Below are 15,813 nucleotides of genomic sequence, written 5' to 3'. Positions count from 1 at the left end.
TTGGGCAGAAATGGGTTAAAACTCGGCGTTTTTAAAACCCGGGAGGGTTGATTGGATTTTAACCCACTGCCCACCTCTGTTCGTACCTAACATGCTAGCAAAATTGGAGAACATGGAGAAACAATATTAATTACTTTTTCTGACTTTTATTGTTTGTTTTCGATTATCTACACCAATATTTGAATTACGCTACTTTATGTTGTGAAATTAACGTATAACCTAACTGCGCATTAACACGTTGGCTGCCCATGAGCTTAGGTAACACAATTCAGCGCATGCAAAGCATGCTATACAAGTAACTAATTGATTTATTGCATGTCTTGCACGGGACTGTTTTCCTGTTAAGCGAATAAACTCTACCCATATTCATTTACCTACTCTAGGAAGTTTACAGATCTGCATTCCAGAACAAGGGCTTATTCGTCAAATACAAGTTAAAACGTATTAACCACGCTTAGTGCTTGCCGATCATTAGGTTGTAAATATGGTAATTTTTTTAAATATCTTTTTATATTTAATAAAATTTGTTTTGAATTAAAAAGAGTCGATTGTTCCGGGTTAAATTCAGTGTTATCATATGTATGTATATGTAGCAAAAGGTACCTATATATACCGTGCATGTATATTTGTGAACGTATTGTGTATGCTCCATAAAATTGTCCACAATTTTGGCCATATTTTTTTTAGATTTTTCAAACAAATCTGTCATTACATGTTTAATGTCTGGCTAAATCAATTTAGTGCTTGGACGTCCATAATTATGGGTAAACTTTTTGCTACTCCATTTATATTTTCCTTTATCCAATAGTATTTATATTGTACTAAATGGAAAATTAAAATTACTAGCGCGACTTCAACTTATGATGCACTTATAAATTTACCATTTACCATTAAAGAATGCAGCAGGAAATTCAAGTCAACCGCTATCAAATAGACCGCTATTCTGTTATTGAATGGTGTTTGGATATTCATATGTCTCTCGCAGTGTTAAAGGCATGTGATTGGTGAATTTGAATTTCCTAGTCATGCGATTGGTCGATTTGACTATGCAGGTATTTCATAGTGTAACATGATTGGTCAATAAGAATTTAAACGCGCGAATGAATTATAAAGTTTGTGTTCCAGAACAATGCCAATTAGGTTTCGATTTTTGGTAATAATAAGCTTAATCTCTCTGTGGATTCTTGAAGTCTCGGCGTGTTGGCGACGTAATCTCATCTGTGATGACGAGAAGCAACCTTGTAGACCTAGAATTGTGGACGTGGATTAGGATAATGCTAAACGAGGTATAGTATACACATTTAAAGATATTTTAAAATGTTAATGGATAAGCGCAAAGTGTGTTTTCTGTCTGCCGTGACCACAGGTACTGCTATTGCAATTGATTTTAGCAGAATAACAAATTTTCTTTTCTTTTCTAAATTGTCATAATTTCAATGGAGTGTTAATGATCAGTGATTTCAAGGAAAATAGCAGAGAAGGTTATCTGGTCTTCGAACGGGTTGTGTATGCAACTAATGGGAACGATAATTACGTAGTCTTACATAGTAATATTACAAACACTTCATACATTTCCACTGCGAGTGTCCTGGGTTTGATCGCTTAATTGCGGTTTTTTTTATGATATCAAGTAATAAGGATGACCAAGTCATGCGCCTGATGGTACGCCCTCAGCTGCTACGCTGTACTATTTCAGCTTTTTAGTGGTTTCGATATATATGTGATATATATGGCCCATTTGACTGATGAGTTGCCAGGGTTGGATGGCCCTTATTTCGTCTCTATTTCTGGTTATATACTCGTTGGCTTTAAATCGCAAAGTGCTAAGGCTGTTACTAAACGAACTGCATGCGCGAAGTCCGTATAATACGATTTCATGAAGTCGAAATCTATTGCATGTAGTCGATATTAACTGCAGGCAGTCATGACCACGTACCTAGCTCGCTACAGCTCGACGGTGTAATCGAAGATAAAAACGAAACGGCGTACCTTTTGCCGTTACTAAAAAAAGATGTTTGGGACGCAAAAAATTATAATATATTCTCGTAAGAATGTCAATTACTACTTTTGGGTATCCGACTATCGTTCGCATCGACGCTTGAAGTTGCAAGTTTGATGATTCCGACTTCACGCACTGTTGACAGCCTTAGGGGCATTGCCACTGTACCCGTCACCTAAAGATATAGGTAAAGTTGACAAGACCTATGTGTCTGTAGTTCCCCACCTGCAGATATCTTATGACTTGGCAGCAGAAATATGTAATGTGGCAGTTCTTCCCTGGACAAAATCTTTCACGAGAAGCTCTACTGCTACTGAGTAACAGATTTGGCGGGAGAAGTTAGTATTATCTATTACAGTATTGTGACTTATACCATCCCTATTTGGTCGATATTCCTATCAGACGTACTAAGCGCTTTTCGTCCTCATTTATTAAACGTACAGCCCAGGAATGGAATTCAATGCCTGCGACTGCGCATCCGAGCAAATACTATAGACTGAATAAATAGGCATACCCTGGGCGAGCTTGTTCCGTCGTAGACCCTATGTCCCGGCGCCTACTAACGGGATGGCTCGGCAGGGGATCCTTACATGCATGCGCACACTGATGAAAATTAAGCCGCGATATTGCTAGGTACGACACGGTATCTTTAAGCATACCGCATATAAGCAAAACCGTAGGTATGCCAAAGCATTCCGTCGCGACATCGTGTTCGCGTCTGGTTTCTCTTCAGATCAGTCTTGCCTTGCATAGTGTACTTGGCCTTGCGAAGCATCTCGAAGGCTGCCGAACTATTCCCAAGGCTGTAGAAAGTTCCACAAGGCTGTCGATGCATTCCGAAGGCGGTCGGTTAGGTATCTCTAAGTATACCGCAGCTTTGCTTGTATAGCTACGACCAATGGACGACGGGTCTAATACAAAAACCACGAAAAAAATGTCCCAAGTCAACCTATTTAAACGTAGTGACATGTAAAGGAATATGAAAAAGCTAAAACGTTGAATTTAAATTGTAATGTCATCGCAGTAATGTCTACTTTTGCTTGCTTCGCTGTCAGTCGAACAAACGAAGACTAAAGCGTGAATGACGCTCTGTATACGATTTTAACGCCCTGTAAGTTCGGACACTTTTTAGCGCGGACCCGAAGTCCATATAATTGTAAGTCAATGGCTACGACCATTATTCTGCCATCCACAAATCAAAACGCGGATAAGTGACAAATGGTCAAATATCCGTTTTAAATAGCAAAAGATAAAGCACAAAATACCCTAACGATGCATAGCTGAAATATCAATAAACAATTTTAATATTCTAAAACTGGGTTATGGTTTATTATGATATCTCAAACAAAATATTTTGTCACTTAGCTGTCTTAGTCAGCTGACGGCAGTAATATTGGAGCTTCAACTATAATGGCATAACTTGTAAGGTACCTTTTGTCCCCAAAAATTTTCTACCGAGCCGTCCCGTCTGTGGGTCTATCTTTGCCCCAAGACTAGGTACTGCTCAAGAGCAAGTGTTTTTATTTAAAAGATAAAACACTAAAAATGTTCCAGGTCAAATGACAATTAGATTTCGAATACTGCTTATTATAAGCTTCATAGCCCTGTGGCTTGCCACAATCTCCGCGTGTCGGAGAAAGCAAGATTGCATGACAATGGAAAAGGATGAATGCGTAACGATGCCGAAGCCGAAGCCGGATGACGACGACGACGACGAATGATGATAATAATTATAAACGCTCATGTATCGATCTACACTAGGACACTCTCAGCAAAATGTATGTAGCGTGAAAATAGCACATACATACATACATATACTTAACTCCTTTTTCCCATCGAGGTAGAGGCAGAGACAACAGTCTTCCACTTGCTACGGTCCTGACACGCATCTTTCGCCTCATCAACACACATTAATGCTTTCATACATGCTCGTTGGTTACGAGTACTCTTGACCTGACTCTTCTTTAGGATGGCCTCTTTGGTCATGGTAGTTCGCCTTGGTCGGCCTACACCAACTTGCCCACTCACACTCGCCTTCTGTTTCGGCAATCTTTTTTCGTTCATTCTCTCTACATGTCCGAACCATCTAAGCATCCCTTTCTCTATCTTTGTCACTATATCTTCTTCCACGCCGCAATGCTCTAAAATAGCACAAATTCTAGCCAAATTCGGCTGAAGTGTCACTCAGATCATTCAGATCTTGACACGCATCTCTAGCTCTCCTTTGGCATCTAGGACGATATTATCTTAAGCAGCCTTGCATTTGGTTGATTGGGAATTAACGACCTTGGGCTAGTACTTTTTAAAAGTGATGTTTATTAATAAGTGTTAATTAAGTTTTTGATAAAGACAGTTAAGTAGGGTCTTAATAATGATTGAGCATTAAGGCTGCCTTTCCACCAGAGATGTGCAACGTAGAGAGGCGGTGTGAGGATGTGTACCGGCGCTGTGAAACGGTATGATGTTTTCCACCAAAGCTGTGGGAGTTAGCTAGGCGGTGAGAGGGTGAGCAGCGGCGCGGTACGAGGATGCGTTACGGACTCTTTTCAGCTATGCGCGGGTGGAGTACGGTGTGGTGGGGTCAGCGGTGGCGATGTACTTTCAGTAGCTCTACTTTCCTACACCGTTTTGCACACGTTCCTCGCCCGCATCCCTCGCACGCACATTTCGCTATTTTGTATATACAAACACTTAGCTCCACTAACCGTTTTCCACTGGAGCTGCTCTAGCGAGGCTAGGAAAAGGAAGTAATCCTATTGGTAGATTTTTTCAACGCCTCGCTACGTCGTACATCTCTGGTGGAAAGGTAGCCTTAAAATTAACAACAGCGGCCTAACTATCCGATAACTTATGTATAAACAATCTTGGTATCGCTAGCTACTGTGGTCACAAGTGATTTTCGATATATTTACAGTTGATAATATTTTGGGCAGTTTATTAGTGGTCATACTAGCATGTCGCCGATATGATCAATAAGAATTGTTTGTTTTGGTGTTTATATTTAGTCGGCATTGACACCCTGTAGGCTAATGAGCTTGACTTAAAAAATTAAATGCAATCTCGATCAAAATATAAAACGAAGGTTATTTTTTTAGAATATCAAGTGACGGCACAAACAAGTCCTGTGCCTGATGGTAAGCTACATGCTTGCCCATAACAAGTGCAGTGCCATTCAGAGCTTTAAATCCCAGAGATCTGAGGGGCAATGCCACTGCGCCCGTCACCCTGAGACATAAGTTGACAAGTCTCAAGTGCCTGTAATTTCACCAGCACCCTTACCCTTCAAAACCGGAACACAGTAATGCGGAAAATAAACTCTTTCACAAGGTGGACTACAGCTACTAGGTTATATTTATAATCTAATAAAAAAGGTTATATAGTTACATAGGATCGCCCAGTGTTAGACCGCGCAACTGAGATACGTCAAAAAATACCAATCGATACAAATTATGTTGTATTTATTTCCAGCATCAATCTTAAATGGATACAGTGACGTTCCAAGAATTAGTAATATTGATGATCCCCATCTTCCTCTCGTACTTTGAAACCGTGGCTTGCATTACAAGAAATGATCAAGATGTCATAGTACAATCTAAAAACTTGAGGTTTGTATTTTTATATCTACTTTTGAAGTTGAAACCTTATACAAAAACCTCTACAATATGCACATTTTTCTCCTGCATTAAGGGTATGTTCACATGATGTTTTTGATTGATTTTGATGTTTTTGAATAGTGTTACACATGGCGGGCGATTTTCGGGCGTTGAACGCGCGTTGCCACTATTTCAGTGCAAGTCGGCATTAATCGAATAACCGTGGAAACAGCTACTAGTTTGTGGATTTTACATCGAAGACGGAGACAGCAACGTAACAGAAGACGGAAATATTGGGTCCATTCTAGATTATTATCCAGGCTCGATGAAAGTCACCTCATAACTTTGTATCCTAAGCTCTGACTGTATGAACCATTTTTTAATTACTTCAGGATGTAAATCACGTCATTTGATACTTTACTAGCTCTCATATATCCGTATTAAAGTTTTCTGTGCCCGGCGACTCGCATGTGAACACCTACAGCGATTTACGTTCAAAATTCGATAAGCTGTTAGCGAAACGCCCGCTGAACGCTCGTCATGTGAACATGCTCTAAAGGAGATTGTTTATTCTTGAATCTACATTCGATACCGATATCGATTGATTGTGGTTAAATTCATCATCAATAACAACATTCCATTATGCATGCGATTCAAAATATGATACTAACAGACGGGACGAAGAAGTCGTGCTCCCAGTGTTATGCGACACGCCTGCCCATAGCAGTTGCAGTGTCACGCAGAGCTTTAAATCGCAAAGATCTGAGGGTCACTACCACTGCGCCTGTCACCCTGAGACACAAGTTGACAAGTCTCATGTGTCTGTAATTTCACCACCCTTTATAACCGAAACACATGAATGCTCGCATTACTGTTTGGCGGCAGAAATAGGTACACTGGACGAACTCATTCACAAGGAGCGCCCAAAATATATTTATAAGAACATAATCTTAGAATAATAACGCATAGAAACCTAGTCCGCACACGCTAAGTGAGTCAAATTGAAGCGCGCCCAAAGGGCCTACACGAGCGGGCGGGCCTTCAGTGCTCAAGGTCAACTTGCACCGCGAACAGATCAAGAATTTTAGCTAAAAGTGACGAAATGTGCGGTAAATGAGTGTAAAAATACGTCAGACAAACAAAATAGATACTAACATCACATTCCACAAGGAAGTAACGCGTTCCAACTTGTATTTTTATATAAATATTCACTGAAACCGAAAATTAACCTACTACTAAAACTAGCTTACATGAAATGATTTTTGCCTCACTTGTCACAGTTCGTTTGATATGAAACTATCATTCTATGCGTTAATACTTTCTAAGAACATAATTATATTCAATAAACTAATTTTCCTTTTTCAGGGCAAAAAATTAATAGCCTATTGATTTTTCTAATAGTGTTGCATTATATTCAACTATGCTCTCCAAACCAAAGCTTACAAGATGCCACGACCAAAGACCCATGCGAATATCAAGGCCCAGAATTTAAAGTATTGAAGAAAGGTAAGACAAACAGTTGTATATAGATACTAAATATGAACCTACTAATTTTCTCACACACGCTAAATAGACAATTATATAAGTTGGGGGGTGATTGTTAAGAGGTGAATTTGTGACATGCGCACAGGGAATAAACCAACTAAGTAATCATAGTTATGTGTGTTCTATAGGACAAATATATACAGTGCCATCTATTGTTCAATAACGGAACTCCCAAAGCAAATAGTTTGTGCAAGGTTTTAGTGAATATCACAATGTCGTACTACCATGATATTAAAATGTTTTTTAGTAATATTATCCCCACTAGTTTTAATACAAAGATTGCGCAATGACAAAAACTCGTAATGAATTTTTCTTAGTGTTCGATATTTTTGTTAATAATAATAACAAATTTTGATATGGCATAAAAAGTGGTGCGAAAACAAAAAATAAAAAATAAAAAATGACTATTTTAGTCAATGACATCGTACAATTTTTTTATTGTTACACGTGTACAGTTCAAACTTTCCTCTTACAGAAAAACCACCGTAACCACCTTAATGAATTTTGAATTTAATAGCTTTGAAGCACGTTAAGCTTATACTTTTCAAAATGAGGTAATTATTACCATATTACTGCATTACGTAGTTCATAAGCATTCTAAATATTGTAATAAGTCGAGTTGATTCCCGGTTGTTATTTCGTAAATATATTTTTCAAATTACTTTACGTTGTAAGTTGAAGAAGAGTATTAGGTTGATTGCACACGGCGCCGTAACAACAGCGGCACCGCCGCCACTGCGGTCGGTGTCGCAGTTGTAGTCGCCCTTGTATTTCTATAAACACCATACACGCAACGCGAGTGCAGCGTGCTACAATTCTTTTCTATTATAATATAATATACGACTTTAGTTGATCATTTATACACCGAGCGGACGAACGTCGCGCGTGCTGCCTATACAGATTATTTTCAGACATTCCACAATTCATTACGAATATAGATATATATATTTTTAAACGAAGTACCTAGCTTGGTGACTCCTGACTAGGGCTTGCTCCCGGGAATTTCCGGTACTGGCGAAGTGCTATCAGTCCTGACTGAGCTATGAGTAATTCGCACGGGCACATGTTACTGCCATATAATACTTACTACTTACATTTATTAGAAATTACATTTACATTACATTTATTTTGATGTTGCATGAATTACCTCGTCATATATAAAAAGCAATGAAAGATATTAATCACGCAAGTTCCAAACAATTGATTGCTTGGAGTGCCGGTAATCAAAATTTTAGGAACCGGACCGGTTCTGTACGCCCTACTTCTGACACAAATATTTTCATACTATAAGTTGTAATTTTTTTATAACACTTAATTTCACTTGCACGTATTTCTTTTCTTACGTTATTGTCACCATTACCTTTTTAGGAAGAGGAATACGTTGTATCACTGTGCAGCGAATATGTAGGCGATCTAATAGTTCGTCGTATATTGTCGTACGTATGTAATTTACAGTCATACGATAATATTTGTGGAATTTACCAGGATTTCAAGTTTTCGCAGTCAGTACAAAACTTGCCGTTAATTTTCCTTACAGATATAAATGGATGGATCCAAATTATTCTTTTATTCGGCGCCTGACGGTAAGCTACACGCCTGTCCATAACAGTTGCAGTGCCACTCAGAGCTTTAGATCGCAAACATCATTACATCTAAGGGGCATTTTCACTGCACCCGTCACCCTATAAGCCCGGCACCCTATAAGTTGACAAGTCCCAAGTGCCTGTAATTTCACCAGCTTGGTAACGCCGCAACTAACGCGGCGCCATGTGTAATCGGCCGTACTCTGAATTCCGAATTCGGGAATCACTGCTTTTATTGACGTGGAATCGGCTTGAGCCAGAAAAACCTTTATGTACATGAAATAACCCATATCGCTTCCGCTCGGACCGAGCGACGCGAAACGTTTTTTCTGGCCCGTCTAAATGCCATACCGTATTAATAAACGTAGAGATCCCTTTAAGAATCGATACTGCTTCAGTTGGAATTTAAATTTTTTACCATACTAATAAGGTTCATTTTGTTTGGCTTTATTTCCAAATTCATTTATTTTTTACAAACGAAATAAATCTATTTGAAAAATGTATGTCGTATAGTGTTTTTGTTCTATTTGATTCAGTCGACATAAAAAAAATCACTAGTCTAATCATTGACTTACAAATAAATGGACGACGGGTCTAATACACAAACCACGAAAAAAATGTCCCAAGTCAACCTATTTAAACTTAGTGACATGTAAAGGAATATGAAAAAGTTAAACCGTTGAATTTAAATTGTAATGTCATCGCAGTATTGTCTAATTTTGCATGCTTCGCTGTCGAACAAACGAAGACTAAAGCGTGAATGACGCTCTGCATACGATTTTAACGCCCTATAAGTTCGGACACTTTTTAGCGCGGACCCGACGTCCATATAATCGTAAGTCAATGTATTTATATCATATTTTTTCTAAAGTGATTAATTCAACAATTTCACTGTTATGCAAAATCAGCCAAAGCCATTTGAGGTAGTATAAACCTTAAGCAACCTGCTGATGACCACGTTCAAATTCAAAATCTCGTTAATTTATTTTTTTTAATTATTTTAACCTTTTCGGAATTGCAAAGATCATACTTACTTATACTTCTGGTACTTCAATTGTTAATCTTGATCGCTACAGTATCATCATGTTGGGCGAGATGTAAACAACCTAGACACATAGGAAAACGGTCACCATGCTCATGGGCTCCGCACAACCTGGTAGAGCTTACAGAGAGTACATTATGTAACATTAGAACAGCACGTAACTCCCTTGTACCAGGACCAAAGCTACCACCGAGATTTGCACTTCCTATACCCGGTCCTATACTTATTTATAAGAGAAACTGTAGGGGTAAATCAAGTTGCCGTCCGTGCCACCTATCGCGACAAGAATACAGTTTTAAATTCACGAGTCAAATGGCTTACATGCCACGTGTAATGGAGTACAAGGAGAAAATTAAACAAACCAATCACAAAGCGTAACCGTTGCTGCATTATAAACATGAATTGACGGTAAAAATCTTTTGAGTTTCTATAATAGTCATGATCGGGCGATAACACTACGAGCAGAATGATTATAGAATGCATAATTTTATAAATAATAATAAGATAGTGTAAAGAACGAGCAAGAAAGAAATGAAAGAAAGAAATGACACCACGGCGATCAAGATAACAGATGATGTACTTAAATAAAATTAGGAGATTGGTAGTTCTGAATGAATAAAATAAACATGGTTTTGATCGCGGGACTACTACAGAGGCTTAACAAATCTTTGCATATACACTGATTGTGGACCAACTGCTTGTAAATGCTGGCAATGCCAGCCCCAGCTGGAACAACCATTGTATTAACTTTCTTAATCTCATTGAATGTTTATTCTGTTCATCTCATTCTTTTAACTCTTTCAGAAATAAGATTCTTCTTCTAGTTCTGCATCTGTTAATCTTGGTCGCAGCGGTGGCATGTTGTAAGAGATCTGAACTAGAATGTAGCCCACAACCATGTTGCACCTCAGAATCAGAAAGAACACGGTCCAATAACCGTGTCAAACCACGATCTACTAAAAAAACAAAGTCGCGTCCGACTAAAGCACCATCTCCACATAAACCAAGACCGGAACTTCCACCATATCCACATAAATCAAGACCGAAACTTCCCGAACCATTATTTGATGTGCCAGTAGGGCCAACTTGCGGGCGCCAATGTCCTCCGTGTCCTCCGCAAACATACCAATGTCCTCCGACTAATAAGTGTAAGAGCTGCAAGACATGCAAGCGCCCATGCCATAAAAAGAACGCGCCTGAATCGAAGAAGCCTATTGAACCTTACACGCCTTACTCCGAACAACGTCTTCCTCCGTGCCCGAAATAAATCCAGTCAGTCTTTATTGCATTGAAATAACAAACGATGGCTCAAAGGTTTGTACATACTGCCAGTGCGTTCTTGCTCAGCAGCTTGAATTTATTTTGAAAAGGTTGCGTCGGACACGTTGCATTAAACAAATTTTTGTCCTTGATGCCCTACTCATTGTCCAAATCGCGAAGTGTTTGAAATTATTGAGGATGTAATAATTTGCTCATGGAGTGTGTTCGGTTTCGGACGGAACCTATCAGGGTGCGGTTATTTGATCTGCTTCGTTATGGCACATTGTTTTTTAAATAAACTTCGAACGTTGAGGTGGTAAGTCAATGGCTAGGGTGGTTTCAATCCTTTTTGTCTGAGCCAACAGCCCCGTGAAGATTTTGTGTATATTTGGTTAGATTCAGTTAGGTTCAGACGAGTGTTTACTTTATTTCTCCATGTTCAATAATAATCAAAGTACCTAAATGTACTCAATATGATACTTTTGTGGTTTTATTGTAATCGGGTAACGGAAAGTTGGTGAAATCCAATGAACCGGATTCATCCCCTAATTTGCCACCCTTAGCGCCCAGTTACCACGCTTTCATGTACATTAATGGCGAATGTGAAATCTATTTACTAGGCAACAACATTGAAATTCCTCTGAATGGCCGTCGCGTAGACAAAATTCAAGGCAGGCTCGCTCGCGTGCCCGGGACGCTCATTTAAGTTAAAACCTAAAAGCTAAATGGATGGAGCGTATTTTGCCAAGACAGTTAGACGCACGGGATCGCCGTGCGACGGCAACGCGGACCCCGCTCGGCGGGTTCGTGAAATTCGTGTCGAATAAAAGCGCCTTTAAGGCGGAATACTTTGTTCAAATTTGAATGGGGCAACTACTGAAGTACCCGCTTTCCAACTATGTATTCGAATTTAGAACCACCTTTTTTTAATTAAAATTTTTCATACGTAGTCAATTTCGCGAATGTCACTTTGAAGCACAGACGCATTGACCTACCAGTAAATGGACGTCGGGTTCGCGCTAAAAAGTGTCCGCACCTGTAGGGTGTTAAAATCGCATACAGAGCGTCAATCGCGCAATAGTCTTCGTTTGTTCGAGTGACAGCGCGGTTGTCAACCATGCAGTACCAATAATAATAACTTGTAAAAATTACTGCAGTAAAGTGTGAAAACAGGATTTTGTATCATATTTTCACTAAATAAATATATTGTGTTATCATAGTTGCCATTTAAAAGTGTCATTTTGTACAGTTGTATAGTATTTAATTTGTATATAAATTAATCGTAAATATAAATTACAAAAGCAAACAAAATAATCAAATAGCTAACTGTCCTTTTTCTACTCACTGCATGCGCAAAAGGTGGAAAGAGACCCATTTCGTCAGTTTCAAGAAGCTTATATAAGCTTCTTGGTCATTTTCAATTGTTCGAACCACAAGCGATTGAAATTTTTAGAACAAAGAAACTGTAGAGTTGTTTTGATTTTAATCCTATTTTTAAAATAATTTTTTTATTAAACGTTAGCAATAACTAACAAAATATTGTTGTACTCGTTTTACGGCATGGGATTACGTATTAGAAGTCAGAAAATACATTTGCCCGAAATAACATTAGCTCGAATTTTCATAATGTGTTTTTACGAAGATTACAAAACAAAAGCTAATTTGTCTATGTAAAAAGCATCAAAATTACTCGAAAGCGTAACGGTTTTGTTATAAATCGGAATTACGGATATTTGAGTTTACGTTTAGTTGGAATATCGGTACATTTCTTATAGTACACGCTTATTTTCACATTTGTAGTAACATTTGTATGTATGTATCTGCCCAACTCTTTATTATACTTTTAAGTGAATTTGTACAAAATTCGACATAATAATACATGTAAAAAAATTAATTAATATTTACGAGAAAGGCTATTCCATTGTGTTCAAGTAATTTTCAGTCGAAGCTAAATATGGTGCATTTTGTTAAGTTTCCAGTAGAAGCTGAATATGATGTTTTTGAGCCTTTTAAATTGCTGTAAGCAAATTTAGGCAGTACTGCAATGACGTTACAATTTAAATTAAATGTTTTAGTGTTTAGTTTCGTGGTTTTTGTATTAGACCCGATGTCCATTTGTTAGTAGGTCAATGCACAGACATTAATGTATCTAAATAGACACTGCAAGTACCGCGCTCCGTTTGAAAACCGAGCGTGCCACGTTTTTTGTACCTCCACAAGCGCTATTTAGTGATGGGAAACCTCCTGCGGTACTAACGCGATTGATTAAATCGGACACGCGGACGCAGCACGCATTTAGAATAATGGTTTTTTCAACTGTTTGTTGATTACAAGAAGCCGTGAAATATTAATATAGTAAAATATTACCAGAATAAGATAAGTCCTTTATTAATGCGTGTTTTGAAAATAAAAACAGCAAACTTTATAGAATTTTTATAACATTTTTAGGGTCTAAAGAATTATCATCCCTTTGTTTCCTAAATCAAGTGAACATCACTAATCGTAAAATTTGAGCAAAAACATGACGAAACGGCCGTACCACGAAACTGAATGCATTAGATGAAAGTATCGCTTGTTCGATATTCATGGCTTAATAAAGAAGGATCCCAAGTGTATCGCATCAAGTACAAGCAGCAATGTAGTACGAACAGGCGGCATACACTCGTTTGCATATTTGTTTTCTCGAAATTCATTCCAAATGAAAATAATGGATTTTAAAATAAATTATACTAATTCTGATTACATAACTGTGGAAGGAACCGTCTCTGTTTATTTATCTTCTCACAAATGTGGCGTTTTTGCAGTTTCTAACGGCACAATTAGGCATTTCTCGCGTTTTCGACTGATGTGAAAAAGTAATCAATTAATATTTGGTGCTTTTAACAACGCTATGTCGCTCCTTGTACCTATATCTATGCATGTATCTATATATGTGGAACACCTTTTTCCGACCATTATTACCAAACTTCTTTTTTTTCTATTTTCGGTTTTTACACACTCTTATAAAAAGCTAATTGGGCACGCGAAGTAGGTGCAGGCGTCTATTTAACTATATGTCTGTGCTTTAAAGTAATTTTGACGGGCGACACAGCAACAAGGTGGAATGTGTAAATTTTAGAACAAACTATCATAAACAACGAAAAAATCTATAGGTGCGATTTTCGCAAAACTGTAGCTGGTAGCTGTAAAGGTCGATCGAACTGGGTGACTAAATATCATAGATGGCGCTACGGCTATAAATCATTGAAAAACCAAATACAAAGATACGACGCAAGCACATAGAAAAATTCGTGAAGTCTGCTGGTTCGTTCCGTGGTATAGCGTCTGGCACGGTATGCTAGAAGAGCCGGTTCGAGTCCAGCCGGATCGAAGTGTTTTTTCTGAGTGTTCGATCTTTGTATTAATAATTATAACAAACTAGTGGAGTAATTTCGAATAAAAATAATTGAATATCAATTCAATAAAAATTTAAATACAATGAATAGCAACATCTGTAGCCGGGGCTGGTAGCTGTAAAGGTGTCTAACTGGGTGACGAAATATCATAGATTTCTCATAGATGGCGCTATGGCTAAAAAATCGTTAAAAAACTAATCTGTGCTTTAAAGTAATTTTGACGGGCGGTACAGCATCAAGGTGGAATGTGTAAATTTTAGAAAAAAACTTATCATAAACAACGAAGCAATCCATAGGTGCGATTTTCGCAAAATTATGATTATTATTTATTGACACGTATTGCTTAACAGCATCCAATTAATATGAATTATTTGTTTTTGAAGTTCCGTCATTCAATACTAGTTGATACTGTATTCGATAGCTTTTATGGGAATTTGCTCAAGGCTAAAAATCCAATTAATATCAATGAGAGCTTTTGTTACGTGATTTTGTTTTGTTGTTACAAGGAAACTCCTTCCTCACATTTGTACTAGTTTATTCCATAGTTATATAATAATAAGCCGTGGTAGCCTGGTCCTCGACCTGGTCCATCGACCTACTGCCTCTCAAGCAGAAGCCGACGGGTCGAATCCAGCGCACCTGAGTTTCACAGAATCTATGCGAAATTTAGTTTAAAATTTAACCATAAGACTAAAAAGTCGTTGAAAAACCAAACACAAAGATACGACGCAAGCACATAGAAAAATTCGTGAGGTCCTTTGATTCGTTTCGTGGCTTAGTTGGTATAGCGTCTGCCACGGTATGGTTATTTAATAAGATTTAAGTATGTATTTAGGTTAATATTTTATACAGAAATAAATTTATCTTTATCTTATCGAGTTCTTAGGTTTTCGCGATTGTTACACATAGGAATGAAACTATTTTTCCGGATTTAAATCGCGTATATTTGTTTTTTCAAACATACCGACGTTTCGGGCCCTTTACAGGTCCCATCCCAGGTCCCATGGTCACAGTCAATCGTGACCATGGGACCTGTAAAGGGCCCGAAACGTCGGTTTGTTTGAAAAAACAAATATAGATAGATAGATAGATAGATAAACACTTTATTCACTGATATAACACAAATACAGATTAAGCATAAAAGAAAAAACAAAACATGATTGTCATAGCAGTGAAACGGCGCTGACTCAGCATATGCCAAAGTTTCCTAAGGCGCTGGTTTTCAGTCAGAACCAACGAGAGGGATTAAGTTATTAGAAAGCAAAAATATAACGACTATGAGTAAAGTTATACATTGACAATAATAATATACATAGTAAAGTGTAAATAGTGCATCTAAAATAACCTGTTTAACATGTAAGTGCATGAGCAAATGTGAATGTAAGTACAGCTGTAG

General features: G+C 38.0%; 1 long non-coding RNA gene across 2 annotated transcripts in view; it reads left to right on the top strand.

Annotated features, from left to right (window-relative positions):
- The window catches only part of LOC113228971, a 90,822-nt gene that overhangs the window by 20,033 nt on the left and 54,976 nt on the right, over positions 1 to 15,813 (top strand). The window lies entirely within an intron of this gene.

Source organism: Hyposmocoma kahamanoa, unplaced genomic scaffold, assembly GCF_003589595.1.
Source record: "Hyposmocoma kahamanoa isolate Upper Pololo Valley unplaced genomic scaffold, ASM358959v1 263, whole genome shotgun sequence".
NCBI classification, from domain to species: domain Eukaryota; kingdom Metazoa; phylum Arthropoda; class Insecta; order Lepidoptera; family Cosmopterigidae; genus Hyposmocoma; species Hyposmocoma kahamanoa.
Note: the sequence above shows the minus strand (reverse complement) of the source record. Positions and strands in the feature narration are given on the sequence as shown.